The sequence below is a fragment of the Dermacentor silvarum genome, chromosome 9 (genome assembly GCF_013339745.2).
Source record: "Dermacentor silvarum isolate Dsil-2018 chromosome 9, BIME_Dsil_1.4, whole genome shotgun sequence".
In the NCBI taxonomy this organism is placed as follows: Eukaryota; Metazoa; Arthropoda; class Arachnida; order Ixodida; family Ixodidae; genus Dermacentor; species Dermacentor silvarum.
This window is the reverse complement of record NC_051162.1, coordinates 89,281,392-89,294,621: the sequence shown is the minus strand read 5'-3', so window position 1 is coordinate 89,294,621 and position 13,230 is coordinate 89,281,392.

Genomic DNA, 13,230 nt, shown 5'->3' with positions numbered 1-13,230 from the left:
GCTTAAAAGCCAAATAAATGGTGAGCGCATGTTACATACGTTGTTGCGTGTAGCGCATTTTTGTGTTTAATGTTTGCTGTTTGATCCGCTGTGTTGGGCCATAGCCAAACAACGACACGTGGGCAAGCTGCTCAAGAAAAAGCACGGCCTTTTTTGAACCATTAGCATGCCATTGGCCTGCGTAACTGATGGACGTAACGTGGTATTTCGTCACGTGTACAGTTATAAAGAAAACTAATATCCAGATGACAAAAATCATGTTCAATAGCCCGGCAAGGAAACAAGATTCCGGATCGCCAGTAAGCCTATCTAGAGTCTCTACAGGAGTACGTTTATCTAGATCACGGGGGACCCCGTTTATCTACTCACTAGGGACCCTGATAATAAGTAAGGAACTTTGAGGAAGAATAAAAATGGGTTTGAGTTCATATGACAGACATTAACAATTCCTGACGGGACATTTACTGCTGTCATTGAAAAGAAAAGTGTACAATCATTGCATTCTACCGGTGCTAACATATAATAACCGGTTGACTATTAGAGTTACAGAATTGTTACCAAGCGAATAGAGGCGCAGTCAAGCGTAAGGCATAAATATTCGTTGGATGATCAAGTTACGAAATCTGCAGGCAGAAGTTGGAATCAGTTAGCGCAAGACTTGGGGATCGCTGAGAGAGGCCTTGGTCCTGCAGTGGACATAAAAAAAAGTAGGCTGGGGATGATGATGACAATTATAAAGCGTTTCCTGTTTTGGTTCAGGTCGTCTTTTTTCCGAAGAAGTAAGCAAGTTTGAAGTCAAGAGTTGGACGGAAATCCGTCTGGTCGGGAATATGCATGACAACAATTAAAACGGACACCGACCACGAAAGTTCTAAAAATATATAATAAGACGTTACGTCGGCGAGACAGGCAATTTTCAGCAAAGACTTAAGCAGCACATGTATGATGTAAGAAAGACTTCAAATGCTCTGGCCGAACACGCAGAAGCGACTCGTCATGAAATAGACTGGGACAACGCAAAGGTAATATAGACAAAGAAAAGAACTAGACTTCTCGGCCTTTCCTTGAATCCCAGACAATTCAGACCACCGAACACAAACTTATTCGCGACGACGGCCACTTTCCCCACGTGTACACACGTTGTCTACGTCACATCTTAAAGCCTACATAACCAGACCATATCCGCATTCACCTTCATTGTGAACAAGGCTCCCGTGCGGGAGCCGCAACGTCTTATTATATATTTTAAAACTTTCGTGGTCGTCGTCCGTTTTAATTGTTGTCAAGTAAGCAAGTTTGCACGGTTACGTGTTTTCTCAATTACTGTAAAACCGGCCAGTACAAAGGTCCTTTTTTTTTCCTTTTTCTTTCAATAGAGGCGGGGCGCAGCTTCCAACTTTTATCCAATTGCCGATCCTAATTCTCGCTATTGGTATTTGAGTGAGTCAGCAGTTCTTACACTATCAAGGCATCTGCAACATTTCGTCCGCTCTCGGAACACGTGTGTACGAGAATCTGTTGAAGCATGCATGGCGTCGGGAGGGGGCCGCGCCTGCGTCCGCTTCGTAAACGACAGCGCGCTCTCAGCCTTCCCCTCGCCCATGCTTTGCTGTTCTTTCGGCGCGCACTGGGAACTGCCAGTTGTTAAAGCGACACTCAAGCAAAAGAATAAATCAACTTAGACTGACAAAGCATTCTTCGAAAACTCTTGTCGTTATTTACACTGCAATAGGTCAATTATTAAAAGAGAAAATGAAGCTCAAGGTTAATTTTTTTTTAATTTCGCGCGGGAACCCCAACGTCAGCACTTCAGTGTGACGTCGCGATTTCTAAAGTAATTTTTCGTACTTGGGCCACGTTGGCTCAGTAAAAGTTCGCGAAACTTGCCATATTCAGTCTTGGGCTCCTTAAGAACACAATGCAGTCAATCTTTACCGCTAAAGGATTAACTGAGACCTATAGAAGACGCTGTCAAAATGCCTGACGTCACAGTGAGCTGCTGCGAGAACTTCAAGATGGCGTCGCCACTCGCCTCTGTGTTTTTCGCTTCTTTCTGGCTTACCAAGCGTATTCTCGCGGTAAGAGTGATGTTTTCGGTATTGTGGAAGGGTATAATCTACTGATACAGTCGAAATCATTTTTCCCTTTAGTGTCCCTTTAACAATCATAAATGGGTTAGAAAATGTATAACCAATAAGGGAAGGACTAATCCAGTCCTAACTGTGTTTTTGAGAGTGTGAAGCTTTATGAAGGGAATGGACTCCTAAATAATTTCGGCCACCTGGGGTTCTTTAAGGTGCACCTAAATCTAAGCACACGAGTGTTTTCGCATTTCGCCCACATCGAAATGCCGCCGCCGTGACGGGATTCGATCCCGCGAACTCGTGCTTAGCAGCCCAACATCATCGCCACTAAGCAACCACGGCGGGTTACAAATTATTACCTTAGGCATTACGAGCACTGAAAAAGTTATGCACATTAGACGCACATGGCTGAATCAATCTGAAGCAAAGCTTACGTGAAGCGAATATGTAGGTGCTACAAAGCTAAATGTAATGCCTGCTTGCTGGGTTTGCTTAAACGTGTGCAACGCGTATGTCTGTATGCAACCCGCAATGTCTATATTTATGTGCCACACAGGACACAACTTTATTTTCATGTAATGTTTGTTTATGCACTATACACAGCTCATACGCTGCGACAAAATGCAAACAGCATTTCGTGCGGGTGCACACTGTGCTGGGCAGGTTCACGCTGGAAATATTGTCAGTTGAAGGCAATGTTTGATTTTTGACAAGACAAGGATCGTGAGGACAGGCTTGTGCACGTACACACCTCCAGGGGCACATACTCGTTATGGACACTACCGAATGGCTTATGCTCAGTACGCCAAGAAATGGTAGGTCCAAAACTTAAACGAAATCATAGAAGCGGCGGTGGCGGAATGCAGCACACCAAACTTACCGTCAAATGTGGTAGCTAATTAGGCAATGGCCTCTTCAGCTGCAGTACCTTTATCGTGGCAAATAGTTGATGGGACAGGCAAAAAGAGGCACGTACACGAGTGTTCACAACGTGAATGGAGGAAATATTGTAGTCTGAATAGTCTCGGTTTTAAAATGTGGCCAATGTACTGCCAAAACAGCCAATTCTTTTATTGACAGGAAAAACAAATGTTATCACAGCTTTCACGGCAAGGCAAGTACATCGGAAGTTCTCCAGGCATACAGCATAAACATGTCCTCTGAAATGCGGAAATGCGGAATCTGCGAGCACTTCACGTTGTAGCTGGGAACTCAGGTCCAAGAATTGGTTACTTCAACTCCTACTCCAGCATTCCTAGGGAAAAAGAGAACGGTAAAAATGCCAGGTTACGAAAATTTGAAAACCCTGTAGCCCTTTAATTACAAGACATATAAATACTGAGAATTTTTCTCTGTGTAGATGTGTAAAACACATCAAGAATAAGCATAATCAACAAAAAGAAAAAAAATGCCGATTTTTTTTTCAACAGTAAGGGGAGAGCCCCGGGCAAGAAACTGGAAGTGGGCTTCTTTTTCCTAAACCTAAGGCTTCGTTTTCATTTTGAATAGACAGCTCTTATTATATGTAAGCAATAGGTGTACATTTCATTTGATTTACATCACATGTGTGACACCAATGTAGGCCTTGCATCGGCCTTGCATCGGCCTGTCTCCTTGACCTTGCTTTCAAAAGACAATGCGTCGCATGCCAAACTTCTTCCTCGTCCCGTGTTCCTGCTCTAAGCCAACAAATAACCCTTGCTACCTCTCATTCAGTGTTGGCCGAAGACATTTAGCCAGAAACTTCGTGCTCAATACTGATGAAACTCGCGGAGAGAGAAAAAGAAAAGCTTTTCTATTACATTGCCTGTAGGCAACACTTGTCTATAAGGGTTAAGGTACACGGAGAACAAATGTAAATGGCTCAACAATTCTGACGTCATACTCGAAGCACATGGCTGCTGGAAGCTGTTGCGGATACCGAGCTGAAGCATTTTTGCATCAAACGAAAGCGAGAGTCTTTGTAATTCACTCAGCACTGCACACGAACCAGCGCTCACGAGTGGCGCAAGAAGTGCTGGCCGCCATGCTGTGCGAATATCGAGTTTCAATCGCTGAGTAAAGTGTTCATGCGCGGGCCTTCCTAAGTTGACAGATTGGGACAAATTCACTATGCTGCGCGAAGGAAATTTTTAAAAGGGACTACGCAAGATCAATTACATGCACTGTGCTCCAGATATTATGAACGAAGCTGTAATAAGACATTCAACGCGAATAAGGCGTACTTCGTCTTTAGAGACTTGAAATTGTTCTGAGCAACCTTATTAGGTAGTTCTGAGGCCAGTTGTGAAACTGCGAATAATTTTAGTTCCTCACATGGAATTGGTGCGTTCAAGGTAATTACGTAACTTTTGCCAGCTGTCAACAGTAAATAAGGGAATTATAATTAAGAATCATAAGAAAAATCAAAATGATGTTTATAGCTATGAACCCATTGCACGTTTATTTTCGGCGATGAAAGTGAAACGCAGTGAAGTATAAACAATAACCTGATAATACGCAGCGCTTCGCACAATACCATTGAACAGTCCAAGGGGAAAGCTAGCTCTTCTCTTACTTGACCAAGTGTACGTGATAGTACCAGCACGTTTTTTTTAATTATTTTTTTAAAGCGACCCGCCGACAGATCCCGGCGATGACTGCGTACATATACTGTTATACAAGAAGAAAACGTGATGAACGGAGGAACGAGCTGTTGACGAAAAGCGTAATTTCCCACTGGGTCTGTATGAAGGCAACGATATGCCGTGTGCGATAAAGCCGCTTTGCATGCTCGCGGGGGCGTAGTCAATTGTAGATTTCAAAATTAGTGGGCTTTACTTCCCGTAAAGGAAAAAAAAATAAACACGCGATGTGCCTGCTTTTGGTCGGTAACCTACCTATTTCATTCTTGATATAGGTGGTTTCGCCGCTGTAACATAGTAATAATCTGTGTTACGATTGTCAGCGTAATGTTCACGGATCTAAAGATAACAGATTTCCCAAATCTTAATTTTACCATATAGGCAGTTTTCGAGAGGGTGACGTCATTTCTGGAAAGCGGTGCCATATTGGCTCGTATCTGTGACCGGTTGTAATTTCAATGTCGATCCCATGGTACAATACGCAGCTGGCGAAAAATAACTTACGAATTGCACACCTGCTCTACTAATTGTTTTGGCAGTTCACAAATTCTGTAATAGTTTTCATGATTCGAAGCACCGGTCGTGAATACTAGCACGTTAGTCTCGCTGAAACGGCGAAAGTGTACATCATCTATGCGTGACTAAAGTTTTCTTGGACGTTATTGACAAGAAGAATCACCAAATAAAGGAGTTACAAACTTTTTATATACTTTTATACAGCTGCAAATGCGTTTTTCCTGCGACAAAGCTGACTGCTCAATAGTGGCAACCACGTCGATCAATGCTACCTCACGTCGACGCAGCAACAGAGAATGTCCCACGTATGACCCCTTTAGAAAACCCTGTGACGCTAATACCTCCATCGAGATTCTAAACCTGTACAAATATTCTTACTGGCACTAGTTGGAACTTGTGCGTAAATTAGATCACCACAAAATTCAGTGCTAAAATATGACAAATAGCCATTATCTACACGCTGTTCAGAGTGGTGGCTTATGCTCAAAAATTAATACTCTAGACTGGCATCAGAAGCATGCTTTCAGGAAGGAAAATCGTTGGCGAGAGGGCAAAACGCTTTAGGTCTTGATAAAGTCTTGAAACTGTGTTTTAGAATTAAGATGCAGACAGTTCCCGTGAAGTGTTATTGAAGGCACAGAAAACACTATCATAACATGCTGATCTTTTTCCATAGCATGCTTTTTTCGCGAGCGAGGTGCAGAAAAAAATTAACAGACTTGAAACACTGCGTTTATATATTAAAGTATTGCCATCGCATGAAACGCCTTCTCATTCGGTGTGGCCCTCAATTCTCATGCTGACATTAATTTTTTTATACTATTTGCTCTAAAGTGCGGCCGACTCAAAAGCGGCCTTTTCTGATTTGTGCCATCATTACTTGACCGTAATTTGAATCAGCACCACTATTAGGATTAAGACTTCGATTCAACGTAAGCTACTTTTCGTACACGTTACAACTTTACAAGGACCATGCGCAAAATCATTAGTTCAAGCATTCTATTTTGTACTTTGCACAGCCTTAAACACGCAAAGAATAAATTTTTTACCTGGCTGATGTTGAGCCCACCCCAACATTGTTTCCATTCAGAAAATTGGGATTATCCTGGCCTGTGGCGGAGTTGTCAGAATCAGGCGGCGTCAGGAGAGATGCGGTGGTGTTATCATCCACGATAGTTTCTTCGGCTGTAATGTAAATAAGACGGTGGTACATTAGAAGGTCTTATCACCGTATAACACATGGCATGTTGCATTTGGCTGGCCACAATCGCTTGCTAAAACTTGTTTATATAGGATTAGGACAATAAAAACACGCTATCAGTAACGGTTACATTATCTATGTGACATTTTCCACAACTCAAGTGCTTTTCTTGATTTGACGCTGACATCAGTTACCTACTGAATTCTACACTGTGTTGAGAATTCCAATTTGTCAAATTGCTAAATATGTGTTCCAAGAAGGAATTAGTTACTTGCGGATGAGAATGAAAGCGGATAATTATGAATTGGTGAACGCGACACAATTGTTTTTGTGCATGACAAGATCGGCAAAGAAACGCCACAATGGTGTTTCGATTATTTTGAAAATTAACAATATTGTTCTAGTTCCGAGGTACAATAAACAAGACATCGAAATCGGGTAAGCCTGTTCTAAACATACATTGGAGGGCGGAGTTATGAAGCCTGTCGCCCACAATCTACTTCGCAAAGCTACCACAATGGCATTTCGTGGCTGTATAAGACAGGGCTTAAGGCATCAGTGTTATACGGGCGTTGACCAGCATTCGGTGAGATAATCATTCATGATTAGAGAGAGAGCTGAAATTGTTGGTCAGATGGAAGCATTAAAAAAGCCATGCTAAAGCGTGGCGAAGCTCCATACCAAATTTCTGGTGGCGTTTTCAGGAGGACAAAAAGATATTCAAGAGGCTGGTCTGTCAGTTGTTCCCCAATTTCCTCCCTTAGTGAGAGCTACAAAGTAAATTCGGAGTCTTCAGACAATAGTGAGCCTCTTGGGCGGGCTAGCGAAACGGGGTGGGACGAATGAACCCAGGGCACCCTGTTCAAGTCGTGTTCTTGCTTTCTCTTGCCTGCGCTATCACGTTCACTGTAAGTTGCAGTTGTCTTATCGCTTCACGATACGGACGCTACGACATCATAAAAATACAAGAGGAAATCGCAGTGACTTGAGGTGCATTTGATGCAAAAGCTAAACGCTCTACTTTTCACGATTGTCGCGCGTTAATGTCACTACATCGACCAGGAAAGTGGCAATGTGGAAGACCTACTATCTGACGTCACAGCGGAGCCAGCGTTAACGAGGACCTTCGGCGCGCTTTGACGACACCCGTCGCATTCGTGTGGTGGCTAAAATTTCAAGGCATGTCGAAGAAGAATTGTTTGCGCGGCGGGGTGCGGAAATGCCTGCAAAAGCTTGCCGGCGCCACGGTTCCGCACGAGGCCTCACGAGCGAGATTAACGACCGGGATTGAACGCCACGGTTCTGCGTGAAATTTCGTATTCTCAAGATTTCCATTGTCATCTCAATGTTTTCTGCAATGAATCATGTTCGCACGGGTAAGCGACAAATGTAATCATGGTCTACCCAAGCTTTGTTTGGTTTGTTCGCAGTGGAGCATGGGGCTAAAGTAACGCATTTCGCATTGGCTCTAAATGCCACTTGCCACTTCTACCGTTTGCCGTTTCTTTAAATTGTTGCGGTAGCAAGGTGCACAATTGCAGAAATGCATCTTCTATGTTAGATCTGCGGAGGCTTGCACGGACTGATTTTGTTGGTTTTATTACTCGTTAAATCGTCACATCATCTGGCACGCAGTTCATGATTTAGCATCTGTTTTATGTGTCCCTTCGCGCATGTTGAACTGTTGCTCTTATGAAACAATAGTGCTTCGACATGCCTTGCAGCGTGCACCACCACGCATATGCGATGGGCGTTGCTCATTTCTATCCAAAAACGTGAATCAAACAGAGAAGCGTGGGAGATGTCCAAGAAATCACGGCGGACTGCTGCCTGCTTTCTCGAGTGCACTTAGCACGACCGCCACCATTGGCGCCCATTTTACGTTTAAACCTTTTTCACAGAGCAGTGTGCTCCATAAGAATCAGATGCCGGTTCCGGTGGCGCGCCACACGGTGCCTCAGAAAAAGCGCACGAATAAGAAACCGTTACTGCTGCTCCCATGCTTCTGTACGATCAGCTGTCGGAAATACAAATGGGTGTTCGCTAATGAGCTCTACTTCAAGCATGATGGATAATCCCGAACGATAGTGTGAAGACGTGTGCAGTAGTTGGCTACAAAAAATAGTGATTGGCGTAATAAAAATGGAATGAATAGAGAGTTTTAGAATAGGGGCCCCAAGCTTTTGGGGCACCAAATAGCTTTCCAGGTGTTAGCGTTCAGGCATGCAGGAGAGATGAGTTTTAGAATAGGGTTTTGCGTTTGCGAATAGCGTCTTGCGATTGCAGCGCCACTACGGTGTCAAAGATAAACTATTACAAATATTAAGATAAACTATACCAGTTTATGATAAGAACAGTAATTTTGACTTACGCGTTTAATAACATTTTAGAGGTTATTCTAATAACAGCAAGCGATTTGTTGCGCTTAATTTTGAGTAACCAACTTCACGTGCCTTCACGAGCCAAGCTAATCCATGTTAGGCCTACGAGCCATGAAATCGAAAATCGAATTCGGAATCAGCGGCGCATTATCAATCAATCTTCATTACACACGTTAGTTGAGAGAAAGCGATAACCGGAGTCACATCTCCTACCTTACGAACTTCACGCGTTAATTACCACGAATCGAGCACAGTTTGGTGTTCGGTGAGAGCTGTCTCTTCGATGGCCGCTGCCATGTTTGTTGACGCAAAGCTTTTGGGGCCTCAATTGCGGCTCCCGCTAAATCGGTGAAACACCGTGCTTGACCCATAACCCAAACGCAGTTTGCGTCTCGCGCATGCGCAGTGGCATCGACGCTATTTCTTTGGGGCCCCTATTCTAAAACACTATAATATGTGTGACCAAGTCCACGGACCGCTACTTCTTAAAGATTGTTTGTATGGCCGGCTCTGCGTGATGCCCGGTTTGTCTGGAGGATAACAAAATTAACTCTTACGCCAGCGTTGCATCGCTAACCTCCAAAAAAGGAAGTTCCTCCGCGGAGTGAGTCCCCATCGATACAAAGTAACAACGGGAGTAGCGCTGCTTGCTGGCATAGTAAGTTTCTCGCACGTTATCTATACACATCCACTCCAACACACACACGCAAACTTACTCCTAATGCATCCTCAGCGTATCAAGAAAAAGTTCATGAGCGCACACTTGAACCAACACGCCAAGCCGACAACACACTGATGTTCAGAGCGGAACGTGATGGACCACAGAGTACGCGAGTTTCTAACGATAATACATCCTTGCTACAAGGTATAAAAAAGAACAGAACATCTACGTTCCCAGTACCCTTGCGCGCAGCAACGACAAATTTATAGTAGCTAAGCCCATCTGCGAGCGATTAGGTGGAAAATGTACATTCAGCTAGTGTCCACGCCGAGATAACAGAGTGCGTAACATGACAATCCGCGAAACCAAAACACACTGATCCTAATTTAATTCCCTATATGGAAGTTTGGATACAGCTGGGAATCCATTCTAGCCCGCTTCTTGTACAAACGCCATTCAGGCGAGGAGTAATGAACTTCGAAAGTGTTTGCATGCACTCTTAAGCTGTGGCGAAAGTTTCGTACTTGTAAGGCTTTATATAGTAAAGCGGGTTGATGCCCTTCTGGAGCTGCAAACAAAATTAATTACAAGGCTAGGCTCTTCAATTAGTCCCTTAATTCTACCGTGAAATGGCATTGTTGGCACCTGTCCTTCTAGCCCCGAAGGCGCTTTAGTATTTTCACCGGCAAGTATGCGAAAGAAAAATGAATTCTTCAAATGAATGCGTGAATTATGCCTCAGACCTACAGAAGAGATGCGTATAATTTGACTAAGCATCCATTAGAGCACACGTATCACAGTCATTGTAAGCAAAAAGTTTGGGCCATATGTCCTTACATCGGCATACATTAGCTTAACACTGGCCCAGACGGCATGGCCACCTAGGACTTCACACAAGCTAGGCCACTAAGTTTGAACAGAATGCTCTACTTCTTACAGCCATCAAACTTGGAAAGACTTCGCTTCAAGAAAAGTGTATCTTACCATAAAGCTGCTGTACCTCACGAAAACGCTGGTCAGGTTCGTCGGCTACTGTCATGTCTTTTCGGACAGAGGTATTCGAAAAGAGTCCTGACTCTTCGTCCGGGGCGTTGCACATAAACAGTACACCAACGTCAGGTATGTGCTCACGGGCACTGCCAAATGCCAAGCTGAGTTTGTCGAAATGTCCTTCGAGTATTTCTCCAGGATTTTTTCGCAGCACGAAGTGTAGAGCGGCACTGACACGCAACTCACAGCGCGTCACCGCGTGAACGAATAGGTACGGCAAGGAACGCTGAACACACATACAGATGACGTCGTGCTCCAATAACGTGCCTCCTGGACGCGTGGCCATGACGCAGGCGTAGACGACACCTTCGCTCTCAGTCGCAGCACGCTTGGTATGACAGCCCGGATACTGCAAGGCGGTTTCCAATCGCTCGTGCAAAACAAAGCGGCCGGTCAGTGCCGCCGCTGGAGTGGTGGCAGTGGCGAGACGATACGAACACCACGAGCGCAGTATTTGCCGTTCCGTGAGGTAGCAGTAGAACCAGGTAACGAGGTAGATACGGGTCTCATACGCGTCGAAACCTTCCAGGGCACGTCGGATCGAGCGGATTGCCTGCGGCTGCGTAACACCCATCAAGTCTGGTAGCCACCACATATCTTCGTCTTTCAGGGACATCAGTTCTTCCATGGACATTTGGATGAGTACACCGCACAGCACGTCCAAATCTCTTTGTGTCATCACAAATGCTGAAAAGGGCTGGGAGCAAACTTTCTAGAACATTTGCATCAGCCGTCGGTAATATGACGCGGCTCTCCCACAATTCCTCGTTGTATCAGTTGTGGCTCCGGTGCTAGGCAGTACTTCTCAAAGTTCTGGGAGAACCGAAGCTTGGCTGCAGTGATTCCAGTCGGAGCTGCAGGGTAATTACTACTCCGGGTGACAGCAGCACACTGCAGTAAAATGTTGACGGCGCCATTGCAGGTCATTTGCCTCTCCTTTCGCTGGCTTTCGTTCCGCCCTCTGAAGAGCTTCATTCCTCAAATACATGTTTCGCGAGGTGTTGCTTCGCATTAGGCATGGTTGTCACGCTCTTGACAGCACACCTATCTAAAAGAAAAATGACGGGGAACATTACTCAAAAAGACATCTGCCAGAACGAACACAGAACGAAGGGCACCCCCCCCCCCCCTCTTATCAGTCTTGGTTCGGCGTGAGCTGGGACCAGGTAGCAGGGAAATCGACTGTTCTTGTGGCTGATGCAAAAAAGAAACGGAAGGGAGAATTCTCTTCGCCGACGCCCGAACAACGGACACAAGTTGGTTCTACCTGCCTCTGTAGTCCACAATACAGCTATAGGGATAATAGGGACATTAAATAATATAGGATGATTTACTCGGGTAGTTGTGCCTCCCAGGCATAGTATATCTTCAGTGTAGGCCAGCTAAGGACATGATCGTTCATTGCACCCGCAAGCCATTGTGGATATAGTGGCATTACAGACATTTGGAGGCTTTACTCTTTTTACCCTTCTTGCTCATCGGCCAGTGTGGAGCCGTTTTTTAAGGGGACACTGAGCTTGCCTCCTCGATTCCCAACCTCTCAGGCGTAATCGCTCATATCTGGCACGTGCAGGTGTGGCTGCCACTCGCGCTTCTACCCTCGCAAGTTGCGTTGGCAGAAGAGAGAGGGGAAAACTTTTTAACACGAAAGTGTTTTATTCCGGGGTCCACCAAGACTTCACTGACGTATTTCCGTCACGGAAATACGTCATAGAACATAATACAAAGAAAGAAACCAGAAGAAAAAGTTCCACAAACATGCAAAATTTAGGAATCGAACCCACGACCTCTCGGTCCGCGACGATAGATCGCCGAGCGTTTAACCCATTGCGCCACAAACGCATTTGCAGAGAGCTACACAGACGCGCCTTATATATCTAACACTCCTCCGTGTACCCGCGCTCTTGCTCGGGGCGGTGCCGCCGCCTACGAGCAGAAAAGAGAAGTACTGCATTATGACACTAAAGCCCGGGATACATGGAGCGAACTTTCTCGACGAACTTCACGCGTCAAATAACGACGCGGCGACACGACGCAGGATGTTTGCTGTGTTGCAATACATGCGGCGAACGCCGCCGCGCGTTGGCCGCCGTGTTGGCGGCGGTCCCGGCCGCCCGCTTCGAACTGAATTTGGCGTTGTCCTTGTAGAATTCACTTAGTTGGAAGCAAATGACTGCGTAAACGGCTTTCGCTTAGTCTCAGGCCGCTTCGACGACAGAGTATTATGGATAACCTTGAGTAGTTTTCGAGATCGCTTCTCGTTTCGAACGCGTCTAAGCCTAGCGAAAGAAATATCCGATGCCAGCGCCATCTATCGGGGAAGTCGGGAGATAGGCATGACGACAGCATGTGGCCTCTGAGATCAGAAGATTTCTGTTGAAGGTTGTTGTAGAGAGCTTGCACTGCTTGTCTGTTTCCTCGCAGATCAGCGGATATGGGATGTACAAATACAACGCGATTCCTGAGAGATCATACTAGGAACTACTCAATCGGTGCAGAGACATGCAGACACGGCAACACCAACGCGATTGCAGACGACGCGAAAAGGCGCGCGCGCGCGAAACACCAGCATGCATTGCGACCGGAACTAGTGCCTCCTGATTGGCTGTCGTCCACCGCTGCGCGCTAGACGCTTCCGGCGGCGGCGTTCACCCGACGAAAATGTTTGGACAGGCAGATCGGCTGCGGACGGCAAATTTCTTGACGCCGGCCG